This window comes from Rutidosis leptorrhynchoides, chromosome 6, assembly GCF_046630445.1.
Source record: "Rutidosis leptorrhynchoides isolate AG116_Rl617_1_P2 chromosome 6, CSIRO_AGI_Rlap_v1, whole genome shotgun sequence".
Lineage (NCBI taxonomy): Eukaryota > Viridiplantae > Streptophyta > Magnoliopsida > Asterales > Asteraceae > Rutidosis > Rutidosis leptorrhynchoides.
This window is the reverse complement of record NC_092338.1, coordinates 433014499-433023324: the sequence shown is the minus strand read 5'-3', so window position 1 is coordinate 433023324 and position 8826 is coordinate 433014499.

Sequence of the window (8826 nt, the reverse complement as noted above, 5' to 3'; positions counted from 1 at the left end):
ATATTTTAATAATAATAATAACTATTGGTGATAATAAATGGCATTTAATTTTTTTTTGGAAAATTAAAATCACAATTTAGGAGAGATTAGTATTTCCTTTTATAGAAGATTTTGTATTATTTTTTTAATTAAATTAATATATAATTATGACATCATTGAAATGTCCCGTTCTTATTGATTAAAAACGTTCCATATTAATTGATTTCGTTGCGAGGTTTTGACCTCTATATGAGACGTTTTTTCAAAGACTGCATTCATTTTTAAAACAAACCATAACCTTTATTTTATAAATAAAGGTTTAAAAAGCTTTACGTAGATTATCAAATAATGATAATCTAAAATATCCTGTTTACACACGACCATTACATAATGGTTTACAATACAAATATGTTACATCGAAATCAGTTTCTTGAATGCAGTTTTTACACAATATCATACAAACATGGACTCCAAATCTTGTCCTTATTTTAGTATGCAACAGCGGAAGCTCTTAGAATTCACATGAGAATAAACATGCTTTAAACGTCAACAAAAATGTTGGTGAGTTATAGGTTTAACCTATATATATCAAATCGTAACAATAGACCACAAGATTTCATATTTCAATACACATCCCATAATAGAGATAAAAATCATTCATATGGTGAACACCTGGTAACTGACATTAACAAGATGCATATATAAGAATATCCCCATCATTCCGGGACACCCTTCGGATATGATATAAATTTCGAAGTACTAAAGCATCCGGTACTTTGGATGGGGTTTGTTAGGCCCAATAGATCTATCTTTAGGATTCGCGTCAATTAGGGTGTCTGTTCCCTAATTCTTAGATTACCAGACTTAATAAAAAGGGGCATATTCGATTTCGATAATTCAACCATAGAATGTAGTTTCACGTACTTGTGTCTATTTTGTAAATCATTTATAAAACCTGCATGTATTCTCATCCCAAAAATATTAGATTTTAAAAGTGGGACTATAACTCACTTTCACAGATTTTTACTTCGTCGGGAAGTAAGACTTGGCCACTGGTTGATTCACGAACCTATAACAATATATACATATATATCAAAGTATGTTCAAAATATATTTACAACACTTTTAATATATTTTGATGTTTTAAGTTTATTAAGTCAGCTGTCCTCGTTAGTAACCTACAACTAGTTGTCCACAGTTAGATGTACAGAAATAAATCGATAAATATTATCTTGAATCAATCCACGACCCAGTGTATACGTATCTCAGTATTGATCACAACTCAAACTATATATATTTTGGAATCAACCTCAACCCTGTATAGCTAACTCCAACATTCACATATAGAGTGTCTATGGTTGTTCCGAAATATATATAGATGTGTCGACATGATATGTCGAAACATTGTATACGTGTCTGTGGTATCTCAAGATTACATAATATACAATACAAGTTGATTAAGTTATGGTTGGAATAGATTTGTTACCAATTTTCACGTAGCTAAAATGAGAAAAATTATCCAATCTTGTTTTACCCATAACTTCTTCATTTTAAATCCGTTTTGAGTGAATCAAATTGCTATGGTTTCATATTGAACTCTATTTTATGAATCTAAACAGAAAAAGTATAGGTTTATAGTCGGAAAAATAAGTTACAAGTCGTTTTTGTAAAGGTAGTCATTTCAGTCGAAAGAACGACGTCTAGATGACCATTTTAGAAAACATACTTCCACTTTGAGTTTAACCATAAATTTTGAATATAGTTTCATGTTCATAATAAAAATCATTTTCCCAGAATAACAACTTTTAAATCAAAGTTTATCATAGTTTTTAATTAACTAACCTAAAATAGCCCGCGGTGTTACTACGACGGCGTAAATCCGATTTTACGGTGTTTTTCGTGTTTTCAGGTTTTAAATCATTAAGTTAGCATATCATATAGATATAGAACATGTGTTTAGTTGATTTTAAAAGTCAAGTTAGAAGGATTAACTTTTATTTGCGAACAAGTTTAGAATTAACTAAACTATGTTCTAGTGATTACAAGTTTAAACCTTCGAATAAGATAGCTTTATATGTATGAATCGAATGATGTTATGAACATCATTACTACCTCAAGTTCCTTGAATAAACCTACTGGAAATGAGAAAAATAGATCTAGCTTCAAAGGATCCTTGGATGGCTTGAAAGTTCCTGAAGCAGAATCATGACACGAAAACAATTTCAAGTAAGATTTCCACTCGAAATAAGATTGTTATAGTTATAGAAATTGAATTAAAGTTTGAATATGATTATTACCTTGTATTAGAAAGATAATCTACTGTAAGTAACAAAGGTTTCTTGATCTTGGATGATTACTTGGAATGGATTTAGAAAACTTGGAAGTCAACTTGCAATCTTGGAAGTATTCTTGATTTTATGAAACTAGAACTTTTGAAATTTATGAAGAACACTTAGAACTTGAAGATAGAACTTGAGAGAGATCAATTAGATGAAGAAAATTGAAGAATGAAAGTGTTTGTAGGTGTTTTTGGTCGTTGGTGTATGGATTAGATATAAAGGATATGTAATTTTGTTTTCATGTAAATAAGTCATGAATGATTACTCATATTTTTGTAATTTTATGAGATATTTCATGCTAGTTGCCAAATGATGGTTCCCACATATGTTAGGTGACTCACATGGGCTGCTAAGAGCTGATCATTAGAGTGTATATACCAATAGTACATACATCTAAAAGCTGTGTATTGTACGAGTACGAATACGGTTGCATACGAGTAGAATTGTTGATGAAACTGAACGAGGATGTAATTGTAAGCATTTTTGTTAAGTAGAAGTATTTTGATAAGTATCTTGAAGTCTTTCAAAAGTGTATGAATACATATTAAAACACTACATGTATATACATTTTAACTGAGTCGTTAAGTCATCGTTAGTCGTTACATGTAAATGTTGTTTTGAAACCTTTAGGTTAACGATCTTGTTGAATGTTGTTAACCCATTGTTTATTATAACAAATGAGATGTTAAATTGTTATATTATCATGATATTATGATATATAATATATCTTAGTATGATATATATACAGTTAAATGTCGTTACAACGATAATCGTTACATATATGTCTCGTTTCGAAATCATTAAGTTAGTAGTCTTACTTTTACATATGTATTTCATTGTTAATACACTTAATAATATATTTACTTATCATTTAACATAATTAACCAAGTGTATCAATATCTTAATATGATTCATATGTACCTAGTAAGACGTTGTTATAACGGTAATCGTTATATATATCGTTTTCGAGTTTCTTAAATTAATAGTCTCATTTTTATGTATATAACTCATTGTTAAAATACCTAATGAGATACATACTTATAATAAAATCATGTTAACTATATATATAACCATATATATGACATCGTATAGTTTTTACAAGTTTTAACGTTCGTGAATCACTGGTCAACTTGGGTGGTCAATTGTCTATATGAAACATATTTCAATTAATCAAGTCTTAACAAGTTTGATTGCTTAACATGTTGGAAACATTTAATCATGTAAATATCAATCTCAATTAATATATATAAACATGGAAAAGTTCGGGTCACTACAATCATTACTATGAAAATTAAAGGGTAATTAGCTTAATGATGACATCATCATTTTATAGCTTTATATGACTATATAGATTATATTTTAATTCTAAGTTAATTAAGATTAATGACATCATCCATACTTATATAAATGACAAGTTTAAGCAAAATGAATAGTTAAATTGTGAAATGATGAAATCATCATTTTAACGATTTAATAGAAGTTATAGATAATTACCGAGATAGTCCATGTAATTTATAGCAAATTGATAAAAATAGCCTCCTACGATATCTTTATATTTATATTCTTTTTATCAATATAGTACTCAGTGGTTTGCAAAAATTGTTGAAGTCTTTATTATTGACGCTCGTTAAAAATTTCGTTAAACCGCATCATGTGCTAAGCACACGAGGGTATTTTCATCAGTTTTTAGTCAATTCTATTTCTCTAACATTTCTTATTTTTTTACAAACCCTTGTTCATCTCCGCAACACTCATCAACAAAACCTATATCTATTAAAGTCCACCCTTTTTATTCGAATCAGCTAAATGATGCTTCGGTTGAAGTTAAACGAGTTAAGGATGCTACTACTGTTGTGTTTGCTACTAAGTCTTGAAGCGATGGTGGGCGTAAGATGTCCAACCCTTATGGGTTTGAGAATGACTGGTCAAATTAGACAATTACGTATCACTAGCAGTCAATTATATTAGAGGTTTTATGATATTTATTGAAGGTAAATGCTAAACGTAGCCCTTAAACCATTCTATAATCTAAAAGCAAATGTTATGTTGTTGTGAGAAAGATCCTTGCTGACGTGATATTGTTGTGGGATTGAGGATGCGTTGTAGTAAAATGTATTGTTGTGTTGTACGGGGAGTATTAAGCTCATGTAGCATTTCTTTTTCATTTTTCATATTTCATATTTAATCATATAAATATTAAATATAAATAAATAATATAAAGTCCTTACCGTAAATATTAAAAAAAAAAAATTTGAACGGCAAGTAGTCGGGATCGAATACTCTCATTTGCCACGCGCACGCGTTTTCGTGAGAAAACTCGAATCATATTACAGGAACCCGATCCTTAAACCATCCCGAGGGGCAGGCGGACCGGGTTTGAATCTTGAATGGATACGGAAGAAAATCTATTTGGAGTCAATCTGGAACTCCATCTTTCAAACAGATTGATTAATAGGATGGGCAGAGCGAGGCTTGAAACCATGACCTAAACCCCAAGCCCCACACACAAGATGTGAGAATACCACTGAGGCAAACCTGCGATGGTTATTATTTAAATTATTTAAACTAGTTATATATCAAAACCCACACATGATTTTGATTGTCCGAAGTAGATAAGGGCCCCACAACAAATATAACTCCTTTTGGTTTTTACTTTTGGTGTCATTTTTAACGTTCGACCAACATATACAAACAGATACATATATGCACGCCATTGTTACCCGGATATTTTTTTTTTTTTAAAATAACTCTTGCACAATTTGTACTCGAGCAATACCTTTAACAACCGATAGAAACAATCCATGTGGCATATAATCTCGTTGTGATCTTCGTGGTTCGCTCTTACAATGACACCATGATGCCTCCGACAATGGCTGCACAATGCCCGTTGTCGTCGTTGTTGTTCAACAAAAGCTCATCATTGTTCACCGTAGTGAGTGGTGTTAGAAATAGGGTATGATTTGACTGTCCGGATTGATTTTTTGAATCGTATAATCACTTTCTCTATAATGTATTTCGACCAAACGATGACTTTGGTTTCACGAAATCTTTACAAGGATAAGACAAGAATGTCATTAGTGTTTTTGGCAATGAAATCACTAATCAATTAGCAGAGAGATTTTGTGTGTGTTTCTGTTGTTCTATGAATGCAGAATGACAAAAACCGAAATAAGAAAAACTCCTGTTTTCGGCAGTTAATATTTGAAAGGATATAACATTTCACTTTGGGTGGGAAAAACTGTTATACCCAAAGGTATAACACTTGGCTGGAATTCGTTGGAATACACTTTTCCTACATAACGTATAATGTATTTTCAGTTGAGGTTTCAGGGCGCTGCCCCGAGCCCCGCCAGGGGCGTTTCCCCTCGACCTCTGCCTCCTCGACCCCATCCACGGGGCGATCCCCCTTGGACCCCGCCAGGGGCGCTGCCCCTTGGACGCCACGAGGGAGTGCAGACCCCTTGACCCCCGCAATTACGCGACAGTTAGTAGCCAACTTTTACGGGCATGTACTACACACTCTCTGAACCCGTTGTTAAGTATAACTAGTTAACCCGTTGCAGTCAAGTAAATCGCAATTAGCTAAAATGAATGTTGGATGACACTAAAATCACCAACAAGTAGTCTTAGGTCTACGTTTAAATGTACCATAGATAATTTAATTTTTTTTATAACTTAAAGTTGCCATTAATTAATATTGATGCCAATATTATATAAGTAAAAACGATATTAAAAAAATATATTTATACTTTGTAATTAATTAAAAATGATTTATAAACCTATTTATGGTATACTCAAAGATAGTCATTCTCATTATCTTCTATTATTTAAAAATAAATTATAGATTCAAATAAAAAAGATTCTATTTGTTAAGTACACATTTACTGCTCCTAATGATTATGGGTGACATTTAACATTTCATTATTTAAAGTGGATGGAGATTCTTGATGAATATGGTAACATAATACCTTGATTTAATGAATTTAGATAAAATAGGAAGGCTTAGTAATGTCTTTAGAGCTACACTTAGCAAATTTCTTATTTTATTTTACTAATGTTAATTATACTCCACTATTTATACCAATAGTAGATATATTATAGCAAACTATATCAATTCTGTATTTATATTAATGTTGAAGATTTTAAATAAATCTAGACAATCAAATAAATTTTGAATTAAGTTGTATATTTGATATTTGATTTCCTAAATATAATTTAATTTGAAAACTGAAAGCTATAAACTCGATATAAATTCTTCATTCACAGTAGGTAAAATTCTCTCATCACAAGAGATCAAAACCTTAATACCAAGAACAAACTAACCCAACCTATTACAATCACTCATAATTTTAGTAACGAACTCATAATATTGGTTCAAAAGATCATGAACCAAACTCTCACAGTAACAACAGATTCTTGTGGTTGCTAGGGCTTTGAGGTTTCAAGCTAATCTGCCATTAAAGTTTTGGGGAGATTGCGTCACTATTGCAACATACCTTATTAATAGATATCCCTCTTATGTGCTACACAATAATACACCTTATGAAGTTCTTCTCAACAAATCACCAACTTATGATCATCTCAGAATATTTGGTTGTTTTGCTATGGCTGTAAATTTAACAAGAACAACAGATAAGTTTCAAGAGAGAGGTGTACCGTGTGTGTTTATTGGCTATCCACCTCATCAAAAAGGGTACAAATTATACACTTTGCTAACTCATTCTGTGTTTGTGTCAAGGGATGTTCAATTTTATGAACATATTTTCCCATACTCTGCTGCAAATATCAGAGGTTTATGCATCATGTACCAAATGTAATACCTACTTCACCAGTGGCGGAACTTGAACTCAAAGACAGGTGGGGCGGATGAGAAAATTTAATAAATTTTTCATTTCCAGCGGGGGTAAACACTAATAAAAACCTTATTTTTAGTTTAAAAAAAAAAATTTAGTGTAAAATTTTTTTATCCGTTAAATCCAGGTGGGGCGGATACTCCCTTTGGGTTCCACTAAGATCCGCCTCTATACTTCACCTCAGCATACTAATAATCCCTCCATATATGATGATCCTTCTATAATCTTTGCCTCTGAAGCTCAAGATTATACGGTTGTTCATGATGATCCTTCTGATCATGCTACTAGCTCATCACAAAGTGACTTAAGAAGGTTAAGTAGGTCTTCAAATCCACCTTTGTGACATAAAGATTATGTTTTTCCAAGGTCTATAAGTGGTTTATCTCATGTTCCTGTAGTTAATCAAGTATCAAGTGATATACTACAATGTAACATCCCGCACTTTTCCGTTAAATTTATTTTTAACATCGTCTTTTTTTTTTTAAAAATAAAATCTTTCGTTATTTAAATTCGTAGTTTCCGTTGACTAACGTTCATAATATTCCTGTTATTTAATCATAACATCACTCGTTTACTCGAGAGTTTTTAAAAATATTCGTTTGGTTAATTCTCGCACCCGCTTTGAAACTTGAGGGACCGAAGTTGCCAAGTGGGCAAAGTGGAGACTAGTGGTCAACTAGTCACCACCACCCACCTCCCACCTCATTTCTCTCTTTCTCTCTTTTTACTTCCATTTTTCTTCCATTTCTCCAAAACCATTCAATCATCATCTATTTCGGATCTAACACGCAAACATCAAAACAAATTACATATTCGTGATCCTCTCTTCATCCTCTACATTTTGGTACCAATTTCATCTCGTTTGGGTAACATTTCTAAAAGTCTAGATTTCTCTAAATTCGTGTTTTTGACTTGAAATGGTGTTAGTTAGTGTCTATGGCTCGTGTATAACATGAAAATATGATTTATTTGCTCGATTTGTTGTTTTGGAGTAACTAGCATGAACTTGAAAATGGGTGTGCTTAATCTTTGATTTTGGATGAGTTAATGTTGTTAAATTGTTAAAGTTCATGTTTTAATTGTGTTACTAGTATCACTAGCTTCGTTTTGATGCATAGGTTGATTAAGAAAACTTCAAAAACATGAATATTGATTTTTGTGGATTTTGGTTAGGGTTTGATAGACTTAAAACGAACTTTTTAATGCTTGAATGCCATGAAATATTATTTGTAAGTGTTTAGTTATAATGCGCGTTTCATTACCTTCAAAACGGCATATCATATGTGTGAATTGGATTCCCGAAACTTAAAATGCATTTGATGAACTTGAAACTTTGAAAATAAACCTTTATTGATCAACTGACGAGTTTTCGGTATTGTAATTGATGTTTTTGCTTGGTGAAAAGTAGTTAGTTGTATTCCTCGTCGAAAGAGCTTTCCAACGATATAAGATACGCATTCTAAGTGTTTACGGTTTGTGTTTTGTGTTAGTTTGAATTTTGATTTGGGACTTAGACAATTGAGACTGACCAGGTACCAGCACCCGTTATTCGCCGCGGCACGGCTAGCCTTTGTCGCGGTGCGACATTAGGCGTAGTTTGATTCTGACCTTCTTATCCAAAATACGAAAAATGTGTGGCATGCTATGGACCTCCG